This window comes from Chelonoidis abingdonii, chromosome 6, assembly GCF_003597395.2.
Source record: "Chelonoidis abingdonii isolate Lonesome George chromosome 6, CheloAbing_2.0, whole genome shotgun sequence".
Classification (NCBI taxonomy): Eukaryota; Metazoa; Chordata; order Testudines; family Testudinidae; genus Chelonoidis; species Chelonoidis abingdonii.
The window spans coordinates 118,826,031-118,853,390 of NC_133774.1; positions in this window are offsets into that span (position 1 = coordinate 118,826,031).

The following is a 27,360-nucleotide window of genomic DNA, read 5'->3' on the forward strand; positions in this document are numbered from 1 at the left end:
ATTTAAGGGAACTCTAGTTTTTCAAGCGTTTCTAGCAGCAGGGCATTGAACAGAATCCCCTCCACCCCCGCCCCACCAGATTGAAAAGACTGAGGAGTCTGAGAGAAAGCCAAGAAATAATTCTACAGTCTAGATATCTTAAATTACAATAGGACCTCACTAAATTGCACTATTGCCTGGGAGAGCTTCACATTGCTGCTATGCTTGCTCTAAGCCAGCAAAGACCACTTTTTTTAGTGCTGATCTGGCTGGCTTTGGGTCCTGGGGCTCTAGGTCCTGGGGCTCTTCTATGGTGACCTAGACCCCCCAAGGGACAGCTCCAGCAGTCAGAGATTGCCTAGAGATAGGGATGCCCCATCCATGGTCCTGGTTCCCTTGGCCACATCACTAGTGCCAGATTTCAGCAGAGGCAGCGACATGTGATTCACTCACTATAGCAGCTCTATGCCCCCCAAGGATTCCTCAGTCAGGAATATTCAAGAGGGTGGTTAAGTCAGCTTTCCACCGAAATGGAACAAAACATCAAGAGTGGCTTTAGGATTTAGCCATTTATCTTGTTATTGAGGACACAGGGTCTGTTTGCTGCAGGTTGGGATTAATCTTAAATGTCAGAAGAACCCTAAAACACAGTGCTTGCCTATATGATCTAACACTAGCCAGGGCTATAATAGTCCATCACTTTTATGAGCCTATAAAACTCAATGCTGTCAACAACAACAAACTATACGATTATTTAAGTCCTGCTAAATCAGCATCCCTTGCTTATAAGAAAATCAACCGCACAATTCTATAATTATCCAAAGAATGAACCCCTTCTGGATACTCTTGCCAATTCCGATTTGCCTCTATAAATCAAGCTCAGAATGAGTGGCACGCTTGGCTATAGGTAACATCTTTCTGATGTCTTCTGCAATGGTTTGATTGTTATAGTATGGGGGAAATGTACAATATATAACAAGCATGTCGGCACAAAAGATTGTTTTGGCCTTCCCTACAGTGCCAAATATATCTCAAATATACAGGGCCACTTTTATAAGGTAATTCAAAAACAATCATGTTCACTTGCTATAAATGGATTTTTCCTGGAGTAGACAGGCAACTAAACATCTCGCTCTCCCTCTCTCTCTAAGGTTAGGGTCCATCCACACTTCCCCTCAGCACAAGGAATCTGCTCATCTTGATGCCATGGCAATCTCAAGGTGCAGCTATTCAGGGCTGCTGTACTATAACTTTTAATAGCGTTAGTTTCTCAGATGAATGTAACTGTTTCAGAAGCACTTGGCCAGTCATTTACAAGCTAAGCAGTTAGTTCTGACAAGGTAGGCTGCAAGTGAGGACTCTGGGCTAAAAACAAAAGATCAGAAAGGATTTTCTGTACTTCAGGGGCCAACTGGATTAAACTGGAGACCTCAAAATGTTCAAATGAAGCTATAAAACCAGAAAAATATCTACTGCTTGCACAGCCTTCCCCCCTGCAGTCACTGTGTCCAAAACCTTATCATTAAGATGCTTGTGACCTGGGATTTACAGTTGTATTGTTCTGACATATTTAAAGAACACATTACAAAGCAAGGATAACAGGAAATGGGGGTGGGGGAGGGAAGGGGGAATCTGTGGACACATTTAGAAAAAGGAAATAACCCAAAACACCCAGTATTTTGTTATACTGTTTTTGTGAACACGTCTACATAGTGACACATGGACAATAGAGCACCAATACTGATAACCTCCTTGCCTCAAGGTCTCCTTAAGCATACTAGGTTGTAACTTGAACAAGCTGGGTGCAGCAGAGCAGGCGACCTCTCTATCCCCCATTACCATAGTACCTGAGCACCTCACAATCCTTAATCCATTTGTCCGCCCAATATTACTGTCAGGCAAGGTTACTTGACTTTTTAATGACAGTCCCTTCACGATATTACACCAGAATATATAGCTACATGCCACCTGCTGCCCCATTTCTCCAGTATCTGTCGTTCCTTTTCATCTTTGTGTTGCAGGGGATCCAATATGCTTTAAAAGTTATTCAAATCAAACCAATCAAATCCCTGGATCTAAAACTTTGCCTGTGGTTTTTGATTTGACACTGAATCAAAAAAACTGGAAGGGGCCTATTTTCTAGATCCAGTCTGCATGCAGCCTACATTAGCAGAGCTCTTGTGAGAACAGCAGATCAGATCATTTTGATTACTCAAGACACTTACTGCACGCACTTTACAGGTACTGCTGTATCTAGGCACACTTTACACAGCTTGAAGATGGGTTTAGTCATGTTTCTCAAAGTAGATTGATCACATGCTACAGTTGTAGAATTGGGCCTTGATTCACCTCTCACTCGCACTATTGTAAAACAAGTAATTCCAGTGAAAACAGGGCTATATTGGCATAAGTGAGAGCAGAATCAGGCTGTAAGAGCAGAAAGTGAACTGGCTGGCTTGTCACCGTTCAGTATTTCACATTCAGTGGAATAATGCCTTTGTAAAGAGGGACATTTTGCATCACGCATCCCTTTCTAAAACTGGCCATTTTGAGCTGAAATCCCACGTGGCCAGCTCATGAGATTTCCGCACCACCAAATCTGAACCCAGATTCTAGCTCTGGTTCAGCCTCAGATCCATACCACTGGCTTTACTGTACCTGAAAGGCAGATTGTAGCCCTATGTATACATATGCAGAAAACCACTGACCAAGCTTTATAGTAGTACCACAGGTTAGTCAGTTAGAGCCCTGCAGTCCATTTCTAGTCACCTTGCTGTTTCAGAGTCATCACACTGACAGTTCCTCCCAGTCTAATCATAGTCAGGTTATACTCCACATAATTCTCTTGGGCTTACATTCCTATCAACCTCCTTCGTTGATCAAAATTCCCTGCAGAGTTTCTTCCTCTACAGAAAATACAATGAAGGAAGAAGAGGGAAGTAATTTAGAGATGCCATGTATTTTGCTAGGGTAATTTAACAAGACGTGAGGGATTGTGTTCAGTGGGTATCATATGAGTTGCTTCTGATATGAAGAAAGCTGAAATGAAAAACTGTAGTAGACAAACAAATTGGAGGGAAATGAATGGATGTGCTGGTAGTGAATGAGAGCATATTTCAGGCCTCCTGACTTTCTAAATATATCTGATGGTACCAAACTGAATGTTGTCGCCAGTCAGGAGTCAGAACTATTGCAAATATCGGCTTCATTACGCATTTGTGAAAACTACCTTGGTAATGCTATATGTTTTTTCATCTTTTAAAACTGCAAACTATAACTTTGCAAAATTCAAACACTTAGTTTTCCTGAATTTTGTACAAAAGTATCTGTCGTCCCCAGTGTTCATTTTCATAGTTCCACAGGATTTAAGGCTGAAAAGGGCCACTAAGGTCATCTAGTTTGTCCTCTAATATCATAGAATCATAGGATTGGAAGGGTCGAGAGGTCATCTAGATCAGTCCCCTGCATTCATGACAGGACTAAATATTATCTAGACCACCCCTGACAGGTGTTTGTCTAACCTGCTCTTACAAATCTCCAATGAAGGAGATTCCACAACCTCCCTAGGCAATTTATTCTAGTGCTTAACCACCCTGGCAGTTAAGAAGTTTTTCCCAATGTCCAACCTAAACCTCCCTTGCTGCAATTTAAGCTCACTGCTTCTTCTCCTACCCTCAGAGCTTAATGAGAACATTTTTTTCTCCCTTCTCCTTGGACCAACCTTTTATGTACTTGAAAACTGTTATATTCCCTCTCAGTCTTCTCTTCTCCAGACTAAACAAACCCATTTTTTCCAATATTCTCTCATAAGTCATGTTTTCTAGACCTTCAATCATTTTTGTTGCTCTTCTCTGGACTTTCTCCAATTTGTCCACATCTTTCCTGATGTGGTGCCCAGAACTGGACACAATACTCCAGTTCAGGCCTAATCAGTGCAGAGTAGAGCAGAAGAATTACTTCTTGTGTCTTGCTTACACACTTCTTCTAATACATCCCAGAATGTTTTGCTTATTTTTTTTTGTTATACTGTTGACTCATATTTAGTTTGTGATCCACTATGACCCTCAGAAAGCATGAGCTTTAAGTACGTGATCCAAAAGACCTAGCTATGTTACATCAAAGCTAGAGGTAGACATAAACCTCCAAGATCCAGCCACTAGAGAGGGGACAACTGCACCATATAAGCATAGGTTACAGAAATATAGAATTTCACTCCACTTTATGTATCATCAGTACAATTGTGGTCTTAAGAGCGTCTGACAGAGTGCAGGAGTGTCACCTGCTCCCTGGTAAACAAGGCATTAACTTCAGCATCTCCCTTCCCTTGCACAGGTGCTCAGGGAAGGGCAATCAAGGGCTGCTTGGCAGATAAATGGGGAGAGTGCCTAAGGGAAGGCTGAGCTCCACTGCCCAGGAGTCATAGCAGTGGGTTAAAGCTCCAAGCTGGGACATTTGATGCTCTTTCTGACTCGGTTGGCTCTTTTTTTTTGTTGTTGTTGTTGTTGTAAACAATGTCCTTTGAAGACAGACCATCTTGAATTGCAAATGTGCTTTCCACAACCCTGCCAAGTCACCAGGTTACAAGTCTAAGACTGCAAAGCTCACTTTTACTGTAATGAAAGTAATGGATGTATACATGAGTCAAGTATCTGGTGCTTATTTCTGATTGCACATGCTTTATTGTTCCTTAAGATGCACAAAGCAGAAAATAAATCTGATTCTGATCTCTCTTCTATTTAACACTGGTACCATTTCACAAAATTCAGTATTTTCCACTGGGGAAGTGAGAGCAGAAAGGGACCTGTAGCTCCATTTTCAATACCAAGCTGAGCTTGCCCTTGTGGCAGCTAGACATATCTTGGCTCTGAATGTACACTGAGAAGATTCAATATAGATATTACTGAAGGAGAATAAATATGAATGCCAATTTTCTTACTATAATCGCTCTTTAAGGAGAGGTTATTCTTAAATTTTAAAATGAAAAAAACAATTCGCACACTAAGAAAGATGCAGGCAAAGAATGTGGGAAATGGATATAGCAGCATCTCTTAGTTGCAAATAAGGTACAGAACTTTTACGCAAAGGATTTCTTATATATATGCATGCACACAGGGAGAGAGAGAGAGAGAGAGAGAGAGAAGTGAGTAAAAGCAATGGAAAGGCAACTGGAGAAATAAGGAATGGCTGATGGACTGCAACATTGCTGCTGTTTGCAAGTGTATTCCACCGACAGTTGGCAGTTATTAAAGTCGTCCTGATGTTTGAGGGAGTCACTTCCAATTGCCCGTACATGTAAAAGCTTTCATGGGAAATGTATCATATCACTTCAAGAGTTCTGCAATTTCAAGTTTTCTCAGTTGAACTTCTGCTTTACACAAATGAACCAGACAGACTGAGAAAGGGAGAGTTGAGCTGTTGTGACACCTTATATTTAAGCCTCTATCTGAGGTCTCTTATGCCCTACAAATGTCAGATTTTTCTTACATAATGCCATCAAAAGAGTGCCATAACACGACTCTCTCATTTTAAGTTACTTGACATTGTTACTTTCTCTCCTAAATCATTTCAGGACACTTGCAAATTATGTAAAGGGAGAGGCGCATATCTAAGTACAGAAATAAGCAAACAACAGGCCCACAGGAGCAAGTTACACATCTGTCTCGTTCATCAGGCATTTGGAAATCTTGAAAAATTGGTGTGACAGTTATAGCCATTTCCTGCAATATCTTTGCGTCATCTTACTGTATTGAGTTTATGTATCATTATGGGCCACCGTGGATTGTATGTAATTCCACATGGGCTGATGAGCACAGCTCCTCCAGGAATTAAGAAGTGTGTGTGTATATGTGTGTGTGTGTCTCTGTCTGTCTGTGTCTGTCTGTCTGATTAGGCAAATTCACTCAGGCTGTAACACCTCCAGAGAAGTGCCACCATCTGGAGAGGCTCACATACTCAAATTCAAACTGGATTCTACAGAGACCAGCAAACAAATAAGGGACTTTTGGATAAATAATTTCAGCTCAGGCTAATTCTGGTCCTTCTTTCTGATTCAACAAATAGACAGGTCCGTCTGTCTAGTGGGAGCCCCAGCCTTTCCTGGGAAGTAGTGGACGACTTTGGCTTATTGAGGCTCCATCAGAGTGATGGGTGACCTCTGGTAAGTTTTCAGTATGCATATAGGAACTTTCATTGTTTCTGTATGTTTTCACCTTAAGAATAAATGTGCTTATTTAGAATAAATTGCTTATGAAGAACTGTATGATAACTTGTGACTACTAGCAATTACAGATATTCATAGCTTTTGGAAAGAAAGCCAAGGGCAGAGGCTAGCTTGCTTAGGCAGTCTGGCTTGCTGGGAATATCACAATGTAGGAAGGGAACAGTGCAGTCTGAAAAAACTCCAGTCAGGAGAAAGTGAGATGCAGTTCTCTGCCCCACAGAGGAGCCTGCAGAGGAGCCAGGAGTCTAGAGTGGTCCTTGGTGGATCACTAGGGAGGAATACAGGTGTAATTGCCCTGAACTGTGACAATAAGGTATATAGGTTAGACCACCATTCAGACATGCTGGATCTGGGCTTGCATTAATGAAAACTCATTCTAGAAACACAATGGACAACTGGGTCCTATCATAGGCTTCTCTATTAATTCATATGTAACTTAAGACACTTGTGAAGTTCAGTTATGGTCAGAAAAGAGACTGTGTATTATTTAGAATTGTATCTGCTCACTTATAGGCTATAGTACATTTTTGACATTCTTTAATCCATTTAGTCCTCAAGAGCCAAAACCAATTGAGGAGTGAGTTGGACTGTACCCTGGCACAAGCATCAGCATAATTGTTAACTAAGTTTCAATGCTTCTTCTTTGTCAAGTGTCATCTCTGATTTGATAACTGTTGACTGTTGCATCTTTCACAGTTGCAACAGAGTTGTAAAATTTCCACTCTCCTTTGGATACTAGCCCATCTGGTGATGTTTCCCCGCTTAGCTGGCTCTCTTTCTTCCTGTTCTTGAATTGCCTGTGATCTTGCCCAATAGTATGAGCACTGGAATTGAGTCACTTTGCGACTGGTGAACAAGAAAAATCATACTACCCTAGCATAAATCTACCATTTGTGACTCCTTTACATATCACACTCATACTCGGATCCAATGGCACAGCTATTAGAAGAAACATTATGATAGAGGTAACGTGGAGGAACAAGGACAATATTACGTGACCAAATTAGCCATATGAATGTAAAAACATGGAGAAAAGTAACATAATACAGCAGAAACCATCTTGCAGCCGGTATGTTAAAGTCGGGATAACTCACAATCCTCATCACTACATTAACGAGATACTCAAGGAAAGGGAGTTCAGTTATTGAATGAAAAGGAAGAAACCTTTAAATGTTCCTATGCTGTTTCAAATCAAAATACAAGCAAGGACCAACATGAACACTCATCTCCACTGTTGTCTCCACTTTGTTTCCAGAAACACACAACTGGATTAAACGAGTGTGATAACACTTGAGTCCTTCAGATTATTTTCATAATTGCCTGGTAAAAGCAGCTGATTTAATTGAAATATTTTTGCAAGGATGATTGATAGCTTTTTAAAAATAAAAAAGGAAAAAACCCCAAATCCCAGATCCATATCCAATCGGAGTACAAAAAAAGATAGAAGCTTATGTGCTGACATGTACCTGCCAAGTTAGTGCAAGATTGAAAATAATTATTCTGGGACAGTTCTATGGCTTGTATTATACAGGAGGATCTACTGGCGGTCAGAAGATCATGTTAAAAAGATTGAGGTAGTTTTAATTACTCTGGATGTAAAGAATGTAGCTATCTCCCTCATAGCTCAGTCCTGTCCTGGGCAAGAAAATACCCTGAACATCTTGGAGCTGACTTTGGTCAGAATTCCCTCCCAACACACACCTAGCACCCCTTTCTCCATGGGGACAGAGGAGTCAGTACCCTGATCCCATCCTCCTGCCAGCTCCTGAAATGCAACCCATCTCCTGTGTGAGAAACAATCTGAACCCCACACTGAGCTGACAAACTGTTCCTGACATCTCCACAGTAGCATCAACTGATCCAGAGCTCACCCCTTCGGCCATACCTTCCAAGTAGGTTGCAGAAGTCTGCTTTATGCCTCTATCAGTCTTCCTCACTGGAGAACACCACCATACATAGGATGAGCACTGCTCATAGAGAGAGATGACCGAAGAAAGTTCAAAGGGATTTAAATATATTCAGAGGGGTTGCTCATGAGACTTTTATACCTGGTTATGGGACAATAATATATACCCAACAAGTGGCAAAAGAGATACACACACCCACAGGAAAAAGCAAGACATCAGCATATGAGTAAATGTTGACACTAAGGGGATGGGCATTGTGTGTGTAGTTTATATCTGTTATGGCATTTTTTTTATATTTGGGGAGGGTACACCTTCCTACTACAGATGCAGTTGCCATTGTGTCCTGATGCACCCTGCTCCAGAAGTGATACCCATACACAATACATTATCAAGACAACCTTACTTTTGTTCTTTCTTGCTTTGTCAGTTTCTAAATACTAGAAAAGTGTTATTCTGACTACAGATATATGGTTGCTCTGCTTGTGGACAAACCTAACAAGGAGAACAGTAAATAATCAGCACACATGGTGAGACACTTAGGTCTCCTCAGGGTGCAAGAAATGATCATCATCATCATCATGTTCCTGTTACGACTCTGGCGTTTAGGGCAGTGACAAAATTCCTCCACACCTGTCTGTTTCTGGCAACTCTTTCAATGGTTGCCCAGCTGTGCCCCAGGTTTTTCAGCTCGGCTTCTACAGCTCTTCGCCATGTTGTTTTTGGGCGGCCTCATTTTCGCTTGCCTTTAGGTGTCCATCTTATTGCTACTCTGGTGATGAAATCAGTTTCCATCCGAAGCACATGGCTGATCCATCTCCAATGCCTCCTGGCAATGATGGTGCTCAGATCCTCTTGGCTGCATTGTGTCAATAGATCTTGGTTTGAGATTGTTCTGGGCCGAAAGATACGGAGGATTTTTCTGAGACAGGTTGTATGGAACGAAGACAATTTGGACATGCCATACTTTCTCGTTCCCCAGCATTCTGTACTACAAAGTAGTGTTGAAAGTACGCAGCTCTGATAAATCTTGAGTTTGGTTTTGGTGTTTTATTTTGATGATTTCCAGACTGTATTTAAGCTCCTGAAGGTGTTCCTGGCTTTACTGATTTTGTTCCAGATGTCCCAGCTTGTTCCACTGTCCTGGCCGGTGGTCCTGCCCAAGTATGTGAATGTTTCTACATTGGTGGGAACATGATCCTCTATCCGTACTGGTGATGGTGAGGCAATATTAAAGGTCATAGTATCTGTCTTATTGCAGTTGATTTTCAGTCCAATTTATTGGCCTTTCCCTCACTTTGCCACTCTGCAATGGCATTGCCTGCTGTGTCAAGACTGGGATAATGAGCCCTCCATATGAAACAGCAAATCTTCAACTCAAGCAGCAAGGTAACCAACAGGCTGTTATATTGCCATGGAAGCTGAATACATAAACGTCAATATTACTTTGGAATGATTTATTACATCTTCAGCTGTTAAAATAAATAACTATGGGTTTGCAGATGGCAACTTATGAATTATTTTTCTAATTCATAGTTTGCATTTTGTGTTAGCAGGATCCAAGGTCAAAACCTATGTGTTTCTATATATTTAAGTCTAGGCATTTCAAAAATGATTAAGGAGCTTAGTAATAAAATGTCAGCCTTCTGCTATATGGGATAAGTGGCCTGCATTAAGGGAAGAAGGGGCATGATTGTATTCCTCTGGCTAAATTCAGAGTTGAGTCTAAATGAGTCTCTCTAAGACTTAAGTGTGACTGATTTGCCTTCATGCCTTTCATCACGTGTAATTGTTTTCACATGTGCAATATACCACCAGATAAGGATACATCCCAGACTCATTTTGTTCAGGTATAAGTTGCTACTCAAGAGGCAGGCACTGGAGAATCAGGCCCAGTGGTTCTAGTAAGGTCTAAATTCTGCAATTTACACCTTTAAGACTGACATGGACTTCCTGTGTGTAACTTATACTTCCCCCCTTACACATCACCTCTGCACTGGGCCCACTAAGGCTAAAAAGGTCTGAGCTGGTGCAGCTCAGATAGCACAATGCCAGAAGACAGGAGTGAACCAGCAAAGGAGCACTTTGTATGGAGTCAGAATAGCATTGCATCAATAACTAATTTTTTCAGGTCTTTGGCCTTTTTGAAAAACAGTGCTTCTCGTTTTTGAAATTTTTGGTGAATCTTGGGGGGGAAAAAAGGGTTTTGGGTAGAATGAGACTTTACATTTGACCTGAAATGAAACATTTCATTTGATTTTGAACATTTTCTAAAGTTTTGTATTTTAAAAAAATAAAATGGAAACTTGAGTACAAAAAGTTATTTTTGAACCGAAAAATGAAAGTGTTACATTTAAAAAAAAAAAGTTGAACAAAACATTTTGACATTTCTGGACTTTTAAAAAATGAGCAATTTGGCAAAAGAGGCGTGAATTCATGAAACGTTTCAGTGTTACTGTGTCTTCATTTTTTGACATTCAAAAAAATTTGCCTAGTTCTAGCTAGAAGGTGTTTGCTAAAACAGATCAAACATTATATTCACTTGAATTTTAGACCAACTTAGACATTCTTACTCCCCATTTAACAACAGTAAGTAGGTATAAAATAGGCTGAATGGAGTGGGTGAGAATGCTAGATCCTGATTCTCTCTTACACCAGTGTAAATCAAAAGCAATTCCAGTGTCTTCAGTGGTGGTAGTTACATTGACATAGATCTGGAACCTCTCTTTTGAAATCATGGGAGGATCTGTGTGATCAGAATCTAGCCCAGGGATTTGCCTTATACATCACCTTCGAATTAGGCGCCTTTTCCCAAATGAATCTCCATTTGAGAGATTAATTTAAAAGCACAGCATGGAATTTAAGACTGTCTAGAAGCATTTTTAACTCAGCTAATTTCTTATACTTGGATATCATCTGGCAGCTTAGAGGATAGAAGATTTGCACAGGTTCAGAACTCATCAAGACAATTGTTCCTATAATTGCCAAAATTCATTTAGAAATGCACATGCAATGCCAGACATAAGAAACTCTACCAGTTATTAACATTAAAGCACTGCAAAATGTGCTTTTTGGCAATCACTATCTTGTTTTAAAATAATTGACTCAAACAGCCATTTCAATGTGATTTTTTTTTCTTGGATCAAGGTCTAAAGCAAGACTAGATGCAAATGTTCCCTGTACTTTAATTTACAAATATGAAATCATAAGCTCTCTCTTTTGTAAATGCTTTGCAAGTTGCACAATGCCTTTTAGAATTTCTCTCTCTCCTCTTTTTAAAGTAACTTTATTGCTTGTGAAAGGTGTTGGACTAACAACCCTGGAACTGAAGTGCTTTTAAGCCTTATTACAAATACAGTATAGGCAGTGGCCAATATGCCTCAGCTTTGATTTTCAGGGACCCCTGTGAAGGATGAAAGGGCATTGTCTTTTCCAAGTTCATTTGTTCCTTTGCCTCTCTGCTAGGACTATCAATGAGAGTGCCAAGCAGTGTCTTTTGACATACAGACAGTCATCCATTAGGAACCTGACTGAGTTAATCAGTTTATTCCTGTTTGGCTCTAAATAGGTCTATTTTCCTTTGAAAAATCAGTACATTTTCCCTATTTAAAAAAAATCTCTTTTTAAATACAAAAATGAGACCTATTTCAACATTTGCAGCAAAATGAACAAAAATGCTCTGTGAATATTTCACATTTTTCTAGGGTTCTTCAGTACTGCTCTATACTGGATATGAACTAATGACGAAGAAGTGAAAGGCTCTTTACTGAATTACTAGTGCCCAAAGCCATCCAGTTCCCCTAGTATACAGTGTTCTTTTCCTTGTAAATAACGGTCATCCACTCAGCTGTCTGAAATCAGGATGGGTCAGGATAGAAGCAATCATTTCTTTTTAGTTTCAATATTATGGTTACTACTGTGTGCTCTAATAAAGGCTATATACAACCACCTTCCCTAATCACATTATTTTATATCTATCTATCTATGTTTAACGAAGGGCATATAAACACTTCATTAAACATTCAGGGTTACAAGCAATGTGTAGTAGTTCTCAGGCTGCTTAAAGGATGGATCTCATTCCCAATTATTTCAATTATGTGTGATCAGGCACTAAAATAATGTTGCCTCTGCTGCACTGCCATAAGCAAAATGAATGCATTGCACTGGACATTTCAGTCCCCTCTGCTGCAGCAAATGCACCACAGCAACTCATTAAAGCATCCTTACTGGACTACCTCAGGCATGTTAGGTATTACCATCACCTAGATTTGTGATTCACAGGTGAAAAGCTCTCTAGAACAGCAAAGTATGTACTATTATTTATTATTATTATTTTCATCCTTTGTGTGTATGACCCAGGTATTAGCAGAGATGTTCAGTAAACCATTCTGGAGCAAATAAAATAGAGTTTCCATTAGGAGACTGGTGAGAGATCCAAGTCCCTTAAGGAGCAAGAGGCTTTTCTCCTAGCCACACCTATCCACTTCTTCTCTCTCCTAAACGGTGAGCAAGGGGAAGAGTTCTCCCTGGCAATTCCTTGCCAAGGGGTTTAAATCTTAGCTCTCTAGTTAGATACACTTCATAGATTTTTAAGACTGGAGAGAATCCATGCTGGACCACAGGCTGAAATTCGGTAGTGTATCTGAATACAGATTGGAGGCTTAAATTTATCTTTCTCTGGCAGCTGAGTGAGAAGTGGCTACCAGAAGGTAAATGTAGCTATGGTCTTCTGAAAACTATTCTAACTTCCTGCACACTTCCTCATATCTAGCCTAAAACCTCTCTGTTCCTCAGTTTTGCATTATGACAGCCAACAATGCCATATCCCTGGAGTCTGGGGGCATTTCTTAGGTCTTTATGTTATCCCTTAGGGGATTTAAACCCTATAATGAAGTCACAACCTCAGTCACCATTTCTCCAAATTCTGCAGACTCAGGGTCCAATTTTTCCTTCAGAAGACAGCTCCTCTACCCCTCAGATGAGTTTTAATGCCATCCATCCCTCACCTGGCCTTAGCATTATCACTGTCTTTCTTTAGGGTCATATTGGGACAGGGCTGCTGTTAAATTATGTGCATGAATGATAAGGTTCCATTTTTATATTCTGCCTAGGAGTGCAAGATTTCAAAGAGGTCAGACTGATCACTCTACAGTGGCTCATGAGAAAGAAAAGGGAGAAGAGAGATTTTAGCATTACTATGTTGCAGGAGTGAGAAGATAGCTTTTGGGGTAGTACAGGGTAGAGATGTAATTGGCTTTTGTCATTTGAGCAACATGTGATGTGAAGGACAGCAGCTGACTTTCTTCAAAAATTTTAGTGATTTGGGAGGATGGCGGGGATAGGGGCAAGAAATCCACCAAATGTGCCCTTTCTGGAAAACCACCACAGGGACGCACAAATCCAAACTGGACCTGAGAGGAAGCACCAAGGATGAAGTCTTGCCTGTGACTTTATAGAGGGTGTCCAGTGCTATTCTGCTACTCCAGGAGGCAGCATTCCAGGGGCAAGGTTGGGAAGAGCACTGGGTGTGTGTAGTCCTTCTGTGATGTAGAGCCCTGCTCTGCAGTGGTTCCTGGCATGGCAGTGAATGGGCGAGGGGTGCAGAAGGGGGACAAGTGTGGGCTAGTGGATCTAACTCTGGGTGGATCCTTTCTTTGGGATCAGGAGAGGATGCATCAGTGCCATGGATGACTGAGGACTGAAAGAAGTGTTCCTTCCTCTTGCTTCTTGCACATATGTCCAGCACAGAGGCAGCTACTCCAGCCACTAAAGCAGTCATTTTCAGGTCCGCAGTAAAACAATTTCCCTCTGAGCTGAGAGATGTTCCCCGGCATTTCCATATTTTTAAAGTCCATTTCATATTTTATTTATTTATATCATCACCTTTTCTTTCTCATGGGAGAGAGAAGGATTTCACAAAAGAAACTACTTTAGTTGGTCATATTCTCTCTGCAGTTCCAGACCGTTGGCAAGGATTCACTTAGTTTTCCTATTTTATACCGGAAACTTAAACGCTCTCAATATGCAGGCAGCAATCACTGATATGAAGTCACTGAAAAGTCATGCTGGGCTAGATAAGATATTAGGGATGGTGATTCACCTTGCCAAGTTTAGACCAAGACGTACATTAACTTAGGCTTCACTAAAAGGTCTTCTAAAGACAGATTTGGAATTTCAGTAAGATGCCCAACAGGATTCTGCCTTGCCCAAACTGAAGCAACTAATTGCCACTGAAGGCACACTGGCTGAATAGGACACTAAAGTAGAGATAATCAGTGCAGGCAGATAAATTCAAGTGAGGACTTGGGGCTGTGTTACTGCCAAAAGGGAAGACAGTGGTTCAGAAATAACCCATGCACATATTGAAAGGGAGATGTACGCAGTGGAGTTTGGCTCAGCGTGCTTCTTTCAAAGTGTTTATTGGAAAAAGAGTGGCAGTGGAGTCTATCACCCTCTAAGGGCAACAATGGAAAACGCCCCTACAGTAGCACCTCTAAAACTATGAAGAATGATATAGTTCTTGTAGAAATGCAACTTTGTGGTTCAACACAGTCCAGTAAAGAATACTCCAGTCAAAGGAAGTGAAAGCAGACTTCCATATTGTCAGATACTGTCAAAAACAGAGTCTTTAAATGTACAACTTAATTCAGTCATGCCCAGTTTACCTGTGTCAGATAAGAAACAGAGAGCAAAAGCCTGCCAATGAGCAGGATACACAGTTATCCACATTGCTGGAAACTAGCATGGCTAGCTGGTCAAAGGAAAAACAACTGTTATGTCTACTACCAGGAACAGATCTTTAGACATTCCATGAGTTAAGAATGATCTGATCTTTGAAACCGGAAGATTTATACCAAGACAACGGAGATCAGAAATGACAAAATGCATTCATATGGGAGCAGAAAAGCACAACTCCAGAACAAAGTATGAGCAGATTGGTACAACTGCATAACTTTAAGAAGTTGTTCTATATGCCCAGTTTGTTGTAGCACTGCATATCAAAGCCTCAGATCCCATGGTTCCTCTCCCTACCCCCCACCCCAGAAGCATTTCATCCCATCCATCAAGCCTTTTCATACTAGATAACAAAGTGGACTATAATACTCATTATTACGAACTGGAGAGGAAGACCCAGAGTCTCACAGATTCCCACGAAGGCATCTTTGCCTGGCATGGAACACTGAAGGGACTGATCCCCAGCACAGTTCACAAGCGTTCTCATAGTTTGTGCATGGCTGGGATTTTTGTTACACAGCACCTAGTTCTTGCTATGCACAATCAAATAGGCAAATGAAGGGAAAAATGCAAAAACTTTGAAACACCAACTAGAAAAAGCCAGGGACAGCAAGGAGATCCCTGCTTTTCTATGCAGGAAATAGGGATATTGATACATACCTCTCTTTGTGAAGTGCTTGGAGATCTATGAATAAAAAACATCACATGGGCTTACTCCAAAGCTCACTGCAGTCAATGGAAAGGCTCCCACTGACTTCAATGGCCTTTCAAGAAGGCCTTGTAAGAGTCAAATATATTATTATTTATTATTGTTTGTTTCCTCCTTTGTCTGTTTGAATGAATCATTTCTTAGGTTGAGAACTTCTGCCTACAGTTTGGAGTCAAGCAAACTAAAACATAATTTACTTATTTACTTTTGGCTCTGGCAGCTGGTGAAATGTATCACTTATTTATAGATTCCAGGGCAATTTAACCACTTCACAATGGAGGCAAGAGGGAATTTTTATTGTTATTTCCTGTGGGTGGAGGCATGGGTGAAAAAAGAAAGTAGCTGATAGCAAATGATACAAGAAACCACCCTTGTTGATTATCTTGTAATGCTTGTACAGCTTCATTTATTTAATCCTGTTGAGGAGGGGGAGTAGGAGAATCCAGAAATAGGACCTAGACTTTGACTGAATGTTTAGGTATGATAGATGAGCAGAGCTCTTAAAAAAAATTGAAGCTAGAGTGAAAACACCATATATAGCCTTCCTGCTTTAGCGCCACAAAAAGTTAATGGTGCAGTTTATGTCTTAGATACTGGATCATTACCTTGAGTGGGAGGTGATCTAACAGGCCTCTGTCTACACAAGAATAAAGCATATGAGAACAAATAGCAGCTCTTCAGTTTCTTCTGGTGGCTGTATGACAACTAATTTTGTATGCTTAATAATATTACATGTGTAAGTAGGAAGAGCAATTTTTTATGATCGGGGATGAGAAAGACCTAAAGCTAGAGAACTACCAAAAATGGATGTATGCGTTGTCACTCTCTCTTAATGTTACTTGTCCATTCGGGCATTACTTTGGATCCTCTGCACATATCTGTGTATTTTAGGTACTTAAATGGCCCCCATTACAGTAGTACAGTAACTCCTCACTTAATATTGTAGTTATGTTCCTGAAAAATGTGACTTTAAGCAAAATGATGTTAAGCGAATCCAATTTCCCCATAAGAATTAATGTGAATGTGGGGGAACGGGAGTTAGGTTCCAGGGAAATTTTTTTCACCAGACAAAAAACCATATATTATATAGCTACACACACAGTATACCTTTTAAACAAATAATTTAATACTGTTCACAGCTATGATGATTGTGAAGCTTGGTTGAGGTGGTGAAGTTAGAGGGTGGAAGAGGGAGGGATATTTCCCAGGGAATGCCTTGCTGCTAAATGATAAAACTAGCACTCGACTGAGCCCTCAAGGGTTAATACATTGTTGTTAATGTAGCCTCTCACACAAGACAGCACAAACAGGAGGGAGGGGAGACAGCACAGCAGACAAAGGCAGACAGACACCTTGTGTGTGGGAGAGAGAGAGAGATGCACACTGCCCCTTGAAGTAAGCTGACCCACTCTTAAGTGCATTGTCTTTTTAAGTGGATCAGGAGATTGAGACAGCAGCTGCTGCCCCAGGCTCGCTGGCTCTCTCCATCCGTGTCCGCTCCCTGCTCTATATGGAGAAGGGGTAAGCATGGTGCAGGAGCAGGGGGGAGGGGGACACCCTGACATTAGCGCTCCCCCCCCTGCCCCCACACAGCAAGCAGGAGTCTCTGGGAGCAGCTCCAAGGAAGAGGGCAGGAGCAGCACATGGCAGTGCGGGGAGGGACAGCTGCAATTCCTTGCCTGCTGGGCGGCTGCAGCACAGGGAACTTACGGGAGCGGGGAGCTGATAGGGGGGCTGCCAGTCCACCCTGGTTCCAAGACCCCACCAGCTAGCTGCAACGGGCTGTTCTTCCTTCAAGCAGTGGACAAAGCAGGCGGCTGCCAAACAATGGTAGAAGGGAGCAGTGCACAACTTTAAACGAGCATGTTCCCTAATTGATCAGCAACGTAACAACGAAACAACGTTAACTGGGATGACTTAGTCTTCAATGCATTTATCATCACTACACTTCTGTAAAGTAGGGAAGCATTATCAGTCCCATTTTACAGATGAGGAATGGAGGCAAAAAGAGATTAATTGACTTGCAAAGGTCACACAGGAAGGCTGTGTCAGAGGAGGAACTGAAGCTGGGTCTCCTAAGTCCCAAGCTAACCACTAAGCCATCCTTCTCCAAGAATGAGAATTTCCTTCAAATTACAATTTAATTCATGTTTATATGCAACTTTGTGCTCTGCACTTCATATCTGATTTATACTTAGTATTACCACTGGTATCCTGTGTAACATTCTGGATAACAGACCTTTAAGCACATAGGCCCTGAGTCATCAAGATACTTCATCATTCCTCATTTTAATCACAGCAAGTTAATTAAGCATGCCTAACTTTAAACACTATAGATTTAAATAGGATTACTTATATACTTAAAGTTAGGGCTGTTTAAGCACCTTGCTGTGCTTAAAATTAGGTATACTTTAGTACCTTGCTAAATTGAGGATTTAATGCCTTACCAGGTATAAATCCTTTTTTTTTTTTTTTTGTGTTATCTCTTCTTCTTCTACATTTAAATGTCATCTGGAAACACCATTTTCTTTCTCTTTCTAGTATTGTTTAGACACAGGCCATAATCCAAGTTACAAATCTAAATACTCCTGTAGTTTGGAACTGATCATTTCTTGCTTAGAATTTCACAGCTGGATCTAAGAAGAGGTTAAACCAAACTGCTCAGTCTGAGCCATGCTGGGAAAGCTGAATCCAAACTTCAAGACTTTACTGCGTCCATATACATTTACATTGTGCTTTCCCTTACAGTGCTCTGACAACTGAAAAATGATTTACACATAAATAATAATAGAATAAAAATAAAAGGGTCTGACTAATGTATCTTGAAGGTTATGTGATGTCAGCTTTATGGAGTTCCTTTGGTGGGGGATGACAACTTGCCATGGAGAAGGATACAAACCTACAGCAACAGAATTATCAAAGCTATTAATCTTATTATAGTCTTAGTATCCAGCAATAAGCTGAGGATGAATTGAATTGCCAGTGCCCCTGAAGAGATGGAAATACTGAGGTATTCTCTTCTTTATAGGATTAACTCTTTATTTTGGACTATTTTGGCCTGCTTTCAACCAGTCAGAAAGGCAAAACTCACCCCCAAAACAAACACACAATCTTTCCATTTTATTTTTACTTACTGGTGGCTTCATCTCTCCATTGTTCAATTAAAAAAACAAAACAAAGCAGTTTCTTTCCTATGAGCTGGATCACATGAGAAATCTGTCTAACAATCTTATGAGTCTATGTATTTGACTTCAAACTTATTTTGAACTTTCACCCTTTATATTGCTGTGAACATACCCATTTAGGGTCTGTCTCTATATTAACCCTTCCTAAGGTCAGTGGATGGTGTAATAAAGGTTTAGCACATATAGGAAGGCTGGTAAGAGAGATTTAACTCTATTTCCTGGTCCCAGTTACCTGTCCTGGATCACAGTTCCAAAGATCATGCCCCAGTCTCTTAATGTAATCTGTCCAGGGAACCTGGGCCATTGAAGAGAATGAGGATTTTAAACATAGAAACAAAAACCCGTTTTCAAGGAAATTTTTGACTTTTTTTTTCATTTTCATAGAAATTTTTCATGTAACCCATCCTTCCATTTTCTGATAAGCTCTAGTCAGTATCTTACAGGTACTCTTACAGATGGCATGGCAGTTTGTTTTTTAAACATAAAGAGCATTTTCTAGTGGATTGAGCGTGAAGTTGGTGCTCAGCACTCTGAGTCCTAATCACTAATGCTCATCCAATACTACTCAGTGGCTCTGGGCAAATCACCTAACCTTTTGGGATCTCAATCACCTAATTTGTACAATGAAGATAACAGTACTTCTATCTTACAGAGGTGTTTTGAGGTGTAGTTAGTTAATGTCTATATAGCACTTTGAAAATGTGGAGTAATATTATTAACAAATGTATTGTACTGTCAGGACCCTTATCTCAGGGACCCTGTGTTGCACAATGCTGTGCTGCCACCACACTGATACTGAAAAACCACATCATTTGCTGTATTAGGCCTGGTCTACACTGGGGGGGGGGGTCGATCTAAGATATGCAACTTCAGCTACGAGAATAGCGTAGCTGAACTCGATGTATCTTAGATCGACTTACCTCCCGTCCTCATGGCACGGGATCGACGGCCGCAGCTCTCCCGTCAACTCCGCTTCCACCTCGCACCCTGGTGGAGTTCTAGAGTCAATGGCAGAGTGTTCAGGGATTGATTTATGGCGTCTAGATGAGTCGTGATAAATCGATCCCTGATAGATCGATCGCTACCCGCCGATCCGGTGGGTAGTATGGATGTACCCTTAGAAACAGACAGATTAGATCTGATTATTACTAAAATGCAGTGGAAAGTTAAGACCAATGTTTATTTCTGGGCATGAGCCCTTTGATCTTGGAAGAAACCTCCTGTAGTTTGGAAGCATAACAGTTTAATCAATCCAAGTACCAAACATACTCTTGTTTATATTTGGTTATTCATACAGTTGGTAAATCAGAAACAGGATGTATTAATTTGTGATAGAATACTTAAATTCCACAATTTAAAAAAAATGTGTCAATATTTCACCATCTAACATACAGCAACAACTAAAAAATGTACCTTAGCATTGGAAATTGCACTTAAACATTACCAAAAAAAAACTCAAATGGGTAAATTTGCGCAGTGTATGAAATAAGCTATATTGTTCAAGTCAACATAACTCACAGTCAAAGTCTAGGTCACATATCAAGAATTCATCAAATCAAATAGATAATCTGAGACAACTGATGCATTTTTAATTTTCTCTGAGCAGCAACCAAAGCAACGTTTGAAATATTTTATCCATGATTCTCTGCTTTTGATCTAAAATTAATTATCTGGAGAAGGTTAGAAAGCACAATATTTGAGTTTTTATTGTGGTTTTAAAAATCACATGTTAAAGGCCCAATCCTGCTGGGCCTACTTGTGTGAACAGTGCTACTGGACTCATTGGGTCTACTGACAACTGTAGAATAAGCAGGAGCAGGTCTTAAATGTAATTTGAATGTACCTTTAAAAGTATCCTCTTGTACCAACCCTACACATATTAATTATTTAAATATTTTCCCCAAGAAATAATTATTATGCCAATTTAATGAGTCTTAAAATCCCTCCGAACAGGCTTGTTTTTCCCATGAATGACCACAGCTCAGCTGATAGTGTCTCTTTATAGAGAATGGCTCAAAGAGCTCAATCTGTTTAGCTTAACAAAAGGAAGGTTAAGGGGTGACTTGATCACAGTCTGTAAGTTCCTCCATAGGGAACAGAATTGTGATAATAAAGGGTACATCTGTCTTGCAGACAATGGTATAACAAGATCCAAAGGCTGGAGGTTGAAGCCTGGCAAATTCAGACTAGAAATAAGGTACACATTTTAACAGAGAAGATAATGAACCACTGGAGCAATGCACCACAGTGTGTGGCAGACTGTCCATCACTGGACACTTTAAAACTGAGTTATGTCTACACTACGGAATTATTCCGATTTTACATAAACCGGTTTTGTAAAACAGATTGTATAAAGTCAAGTGCACGCGGCCACACTAAGCACATTAATTCGGCGGTGTGCGTGCATGTACCAAGGCTAGCGTCGATTTCCGGAGCGTTGCACTGTGGGTAGTTATCCTGTAGCTATCCCATAGTTCCCGCAGTCTCTCCCGCCCATCGGAATTCTGGGTTGAGATCCCAATGCATGATGGTGTAAAAACAGTGTCGTGGGTGATTCTGGGTAAATGTCGTCACTCATTCCTTCCTCCGTGAAAGCAACAGCAGACAATCATTTCGCACCCCTTTCCCCTGGATGCCCGGAAGAGCCATAGCAGGCCAACTCAAGTGGAGCCGTTTGCTTTGTCCACTGCACCTAGATTGTACTGGATGGCTCGACAGAGGCGGTAACTGCAGTGCACAGCAGCAGCATCATTGCCTTGCAAGAGCAAGAGATGGATCCATGCCTATGTGTACCGGCGCCATGTCATTGTAAATGGCGGATGAAAACTTATCAGTCTTCTGGTACGTCTGCTGCATGTCCATGGGTGCTCACTGGCGTCTAGCTGAGGTCGGCGGGACGCAAAGACAAAATGGAATGACCCCTCCGGAGTCATCCCTTCCCTTTATGGTTACAAAAATAGAGTCAGTCCTTCTAGAAATGGGCAAGTGACAAGAGAGTCATGTACCAGAGAGCACAGCGTCCGGTCAGACCCAGAAATGATTGAGCTGCATGCCATTCACGGGGTGCTGGCTGCAACAACCCAACGTGATTCCGCTCTCCCCAACCCTTTCTGGGCTACCCTGGCAAGAATCCCCATTTGGCGATAAAGTAGATAAAGAATGCATGGAATACAGAAAACACGACTTTTAAAGGAGATAAAAGAGGGGCAGACCTCCACCTATATATGTCACAGGCAGACATATAAGTCATGCGGGGGAGAGTATGCCGCAACACCGCAGCTATGAATAGTCCAGGCAGTACAAGAATCTCTTTCTTTGGTAGGTACATGGAAAGGAGGGGGCTGGAGGTGGACACGCGCGTCAGGCCGGACCATGCATGAGAAGCAGTCGGCTTACATCAGCGTTTGTACCAGCATCTGGATGCAGGAGTCATTCCTATTTTTACCCAGGCGCCCCGGCCAACCTCATCTGAGGCAGCTAGGAGCACCACGGCTGATGATGACGATGGGCCAGTCTATTGTACCGTTCGCCACTGGGAGTGGAGGGGAGGGAAGGATCGCTATTCATTGCGCGCAGCACTGGTCTACCACGCATGCAGTAGACATAGATACATATATAAAAAGTTCAGAATGATTTTTCCCTTTTCTTTCACGGGGGGGGGTAAGAGACTATACCCTGAAAACCCTGGACAATGTGTTTGACCCTACAGGCACTGGAGCTCAGCCAAGAATGCAAATGCTTTTCGGAGACTGCGGGACTGTGAATAGCTGAGTCCTCAGTACCCCCCCTCCCTCCATGAGTGTCCATTTGATCTTTGGCTTCCGTTATGCTTGTCACACAGCATTGTGCTGTGCCTCTGTCTATCATAGCCTGAGATTTTTTTCAGATGCTTCTCATTTGTCTTCTGTAACGGAGCTGTGATAGAACAGATGTCCCCATACAGCGATCAGATCCATACTCCCATACGTCATGCTGGAGCTCGTGGATTGGACCGCAGCGCCACCCTCGATCAGGAGCTCACGCTGGCCAAACGGAGGAAAGAAGGAGGAAAGTTCAGACGTTCGCGGCTTTTCTGTTTACCTGGCCAGTGCATCTGAGTTCGGATTGCTGTCCAGAACAGTCACAATGGTGCACTGTGGATACCGCCCGGAGGCCAAACCATCGATTACGGCCACACTACCTAATCTTATGGTAATACATTCAGGATACTCCTCTCATCGGGAGAGTAACAGAAACTGGTTTAAAGAGTCCTTTACATCGATATAAAGGGCCTCGTTGTGTGACGGTGCAGCGTAAATCGGTTTATGCGGCTAAAATTGTTTAAACGCAATAGGTGTAGACCAGCCAACTGGAAGTTTTTCTAAAAGATATGTGAACAAGAATTGGGTTATACGAGCGACTAAATGTCAAAGTTCCTCGGCGTATAGTCTCTGAATCAATGAGTGTGAGAATCATCAGAGAGTGCCAAGTCTGATTTTCCTTCTCAGACCGGGGTGGGTGGGGGATGGTGTCACCACTGCGAAGTAACTCCCATGGATGGATATTTGTGAAATTTTCAAGAACCTATGGCAGTTTAAGGCACGAGGGGACTTGAACATTTATGATTAGGCCTGGTCTACACTACAAAATAGCGCAAGATCCTGTGGCACCTTATAGACTAACAGACGTTTGGAGCGTGAGCTTTCGTGGGTGATACCCACTTCTTCAACGCAGGTAGTGATATTCCAGGGGCAGATATATATATGCTAGCAAGCAAGCTAGAGATAACGAGGTTAGTTCAATCAAGGGGGTGGGCCTGTTCTAGCAGTAAGGTTGAAAACCAAGGGAGGAGAAACTGTTCTGAAGGCAAGCCGTTCACAGTCGTGTTAGTCCAGAGCTATGGTGTCAAATTTGCAGATGAACTGAAGCTCAAGTTTCTCTTTGACAAACTGCAGTTTGACAACTGTAGAAACTGCGAGCTTCAGTTCATCTGCAATTGAAACATCAGCTCTGGACTAAACAAGACTGTGAACGGCTTGCCAATTACAGAACCAGTTCTCCTCCCTTGGTTTTCACACCTCACTGCTAGAACAGGGCCTCACCCTCCCTGATTGAATCAACCTCGATCTCTAGCTGCTTGCTAGCTAATATATCTGCCCTGGAAATTTCCACTACCTGCGTCTGAAGAAGTGGGTATTCACCCACGAAAACTCACGCCCCAATAACGTCTGTTAGTCTATAAGGTGCCACAGGATTCTCTGCTGCTTTTACAGATCCAGACTAACACGGCTACCCCTCTGATACTTGACTACAAAATTAGGTTAACATAAGTCGTCTTCCGTCAACCTACTTGTGCTAGTGTCTATGCTTAAATTTGTCTCCCACTGATGTAAGCGCCCCATTTTGCCAACATAGTTAACATCATGTCCCTATTTTGTTGGCTAGTCACACAGTTTTCTAACACTAGTATAAGTCAGTGAGTGGTTCACTGTAATTCTGTTCCTCTGTGATGTGGCAGGAGTTTGAGTGCTGGCTCCAGCAAGGAAGCAATAGTCAATGCTACCTCCACTATTTGTCTGTACTGCAATTAGTTCTGTTACATAGTGGTACGCTAGTGGGTGTGGCATCAAATGCTGGCGCCACAGATCTTTTGCTGATTTGTCAGGTGTGCCACATGACAGCACGTAGGTAGCTCTCCGACATCTCAGCATTTAGAGCTGGACAAGCTCACTGTGTTAAATGTAGGTAATTGCTGTTTAAGCCTAAAATACCTTGTTTACATTTATTTCTCCATGGGCTCTGTATCAGAGATGTGGTTCTTCCTTTTATAGGACAGCCTGTCCATTTGCTGTCATTCACACCCATTTTCTAGTCACCTTTTTCTACATATCCTTTCATCATGCAATAACACCTAAAACCATTTCTCTCAAATAGCAGGATTTTGGTGCCTTTTATTTTCTCTTCATCACAGACTTACACCTTTAGGAGGGTGTATGTTATTCCTTTTTCCCCTCATGTAAACACACAAATAGCAAAACTGAGGAACTGGCCCTTAGGACCTGTTCCTGTTGAAGTGGATGGTAAATCACCAGTTGAAATAGGTGGAGCAGAAGCAGGTTCAGGTTGTATTGACTCACCAAGCCAGGTGAAAAGCAATGCTGCTTTAATCCTCCTCCTATGTCCTTTTCTGTTGAGATGAATGGGATTATTCTAGATTTATATTAATTCAACTCAGCCCAGAATCTAAATGTTCAACACATGCAGTATGCATATCAAGCAATACACAATGAGTGAAATTCACTCCTGTGCAGGGCCCTATTTTGAGGCTTTCTTGGAAGTTAAGTGGTAGATCTGAGTGAAAGTTTTCAGCTGGTTTTTTTTTTCTGCACCACTGACATGTAGCAATTTTGTGTCAGTTTCATGGAACTGTTAATGTTGAACCCCATCGCATCCCACACCCCAAAACAACCTTCCCAGAATTAAAAAATGTTTCATTTTGACCTTTTTAATGTGAAACACTGATTTTTCAATTCAAATTTACTTTTTGTTTAAAAATTTCCTTTAGTTTTACTTTTCAGTTAAAAACACTCAAAATTGAAATGTTTTGTTTGACAAATGACCATTTTTTCCCTGGCCAACATAAATTTTTTCAAGTTTTCCAAGCTGCCAGAGAACAGAAAAAATCAGTTATTCACACATCAGAGCTCTCATGCTGCCTCTCTCTGTCACCCATACATATTGTGTAGATAAATGATGAGCAAAAAGTGCACTTTCAAGTACAACCCAAGTTGGCAGTGAAACAAACCAAAAGCAACAAGTTTCTATTCAGAAGCACTGTTTCTGTTAAAAATCCAGCATGATCCCACAAACAACACTTCACATTTAATACGAACAGATTAACATGAGTCCTTCCAGATTCTGCTGATCTCTGCAGAGCATTCAGAATAGGTCTCCATTGAGTGAAAAACTTATCCAACTCACCTTCCTTCCCATTGATTATTTTCTTCCCCAAACATTTGCAGCAGAAGTTTCTGTGCTATGTATGTAGGTTGCAGCATAAACACGAATGCAGGGAAAAGTCTTATTACTGCAAAAAAAGATTCAGTTTCCTTGGGTGGTTAAACAGTTATATTTTCTTATTCCAGTCACAATATTTCCAGGAAAACTAAAGGTAGGTGTCACAGGCAGAAAATGTCATTTTGCTTCGAAAAGGTAACAGATGTTTCCTTTTCTCTGCATTTCTAATGCGTTGATCACTGTGGTATTTAGGTACCTTAATATCCTTATGTCTACATAATATCTTCCACACCAGGATCCCCATGCACTTAAAATATCACTTAATTTAGCCTCACAAATACAGAAACCGTTCTGAGTCTCATTATCAGATGACTAAACTGATGGAGAGAGAAGTTAAGTGTGTAACTGACATGTGTTCTGTCTCATGCAGAGATATAAGTATCCTGCCCTTCCATTGCAAGCAGACACCTCTACCTTCTTCCTCCTCCTCCCCAGTGGCAGAGCCAGGTTTTGCAACCTGGAGTGGCAATGGCTCTTAGTGGTGCCTCCCTATTGAATGGGTGCACAGCACTCCTCCTCCATTTTTGCTGTTGTCACCTCCTCTTCACCCTACTGAGAAGGAGCCAAGAACCTGCAGTAGCATACTGCCTAATTATACTTTTACATTTGACTTGCCAGAGTCCATGCACTTTTCTATTTTCCTTACTAGGTTTTGACTTCCAATTTTTAAAGGATGCTTTCTTGCCTCTAACCGCCTGTTTTACTCTGCTGTTTACCCCAGTGGCATTTTTCAGTCTTCCTATTTTTTTTAAAAAAATGTGGGGGTATATATTTAGTTTGAGTCTCCATTATAGCATTTGTAATAGTCTCAGTGCAGTTTGTTCCTTTTAATTTCCATTTAACTAGCTTCCTCATTTTTGCGTAGTTCCCCTTTTTGAAGTTAATTGCTGCTGTGGGCAGTTTCTTTGGCAGTTCTCCCCACTCCCTTGCTAAAATGATGTCAAATGTAATTGCACAACGTTTGCTATTATCCAACATTCCAGTTGTATTCACCTTCTGGACCAGACTCTGTGCTCTGCTTAGGACTCATATAAGAACTGCCTCTCCCCAAGTTCTATGATCCAGAGGACATACAACAGTGGAGGTGGAAATAGAGGAAATACAGGCCTTATTTATCTTTTAAACATTATTTACTTTATTTCGTTATATTGCAATCTGTGTACACACACATACAGAGAATTTTTTAATATTCTATTCTCACCTGCCAGTAAGTAATTATATCTAAAGACGCATTACAGTAATAATGGCTATAAATATCAATCTAAAACAAATCTAATCCAAATAATTTATTAAACACTATTATTTAAAAATAACTAGCACTATCCTTAATGAATACAGTAAAAGACTAACAATATTTATTCCTTTGGCCCTTGATATTTTCTCAAGTTATATTCATAGAGGTGATGCTCCTCTTGAAAGTGAAAAGAAAAAAAATTCTTAGGATGGCAGCACTGTCATAAGTAGATAGATAAGGTAAGGGTTAAGTTTCTTTTACCTGGAAAGGGTAACCAAACACCTGACCAGAGGACCAATCAGAGAACTGGATTGTTTAAAGTCAGGGGTGGGAATTTG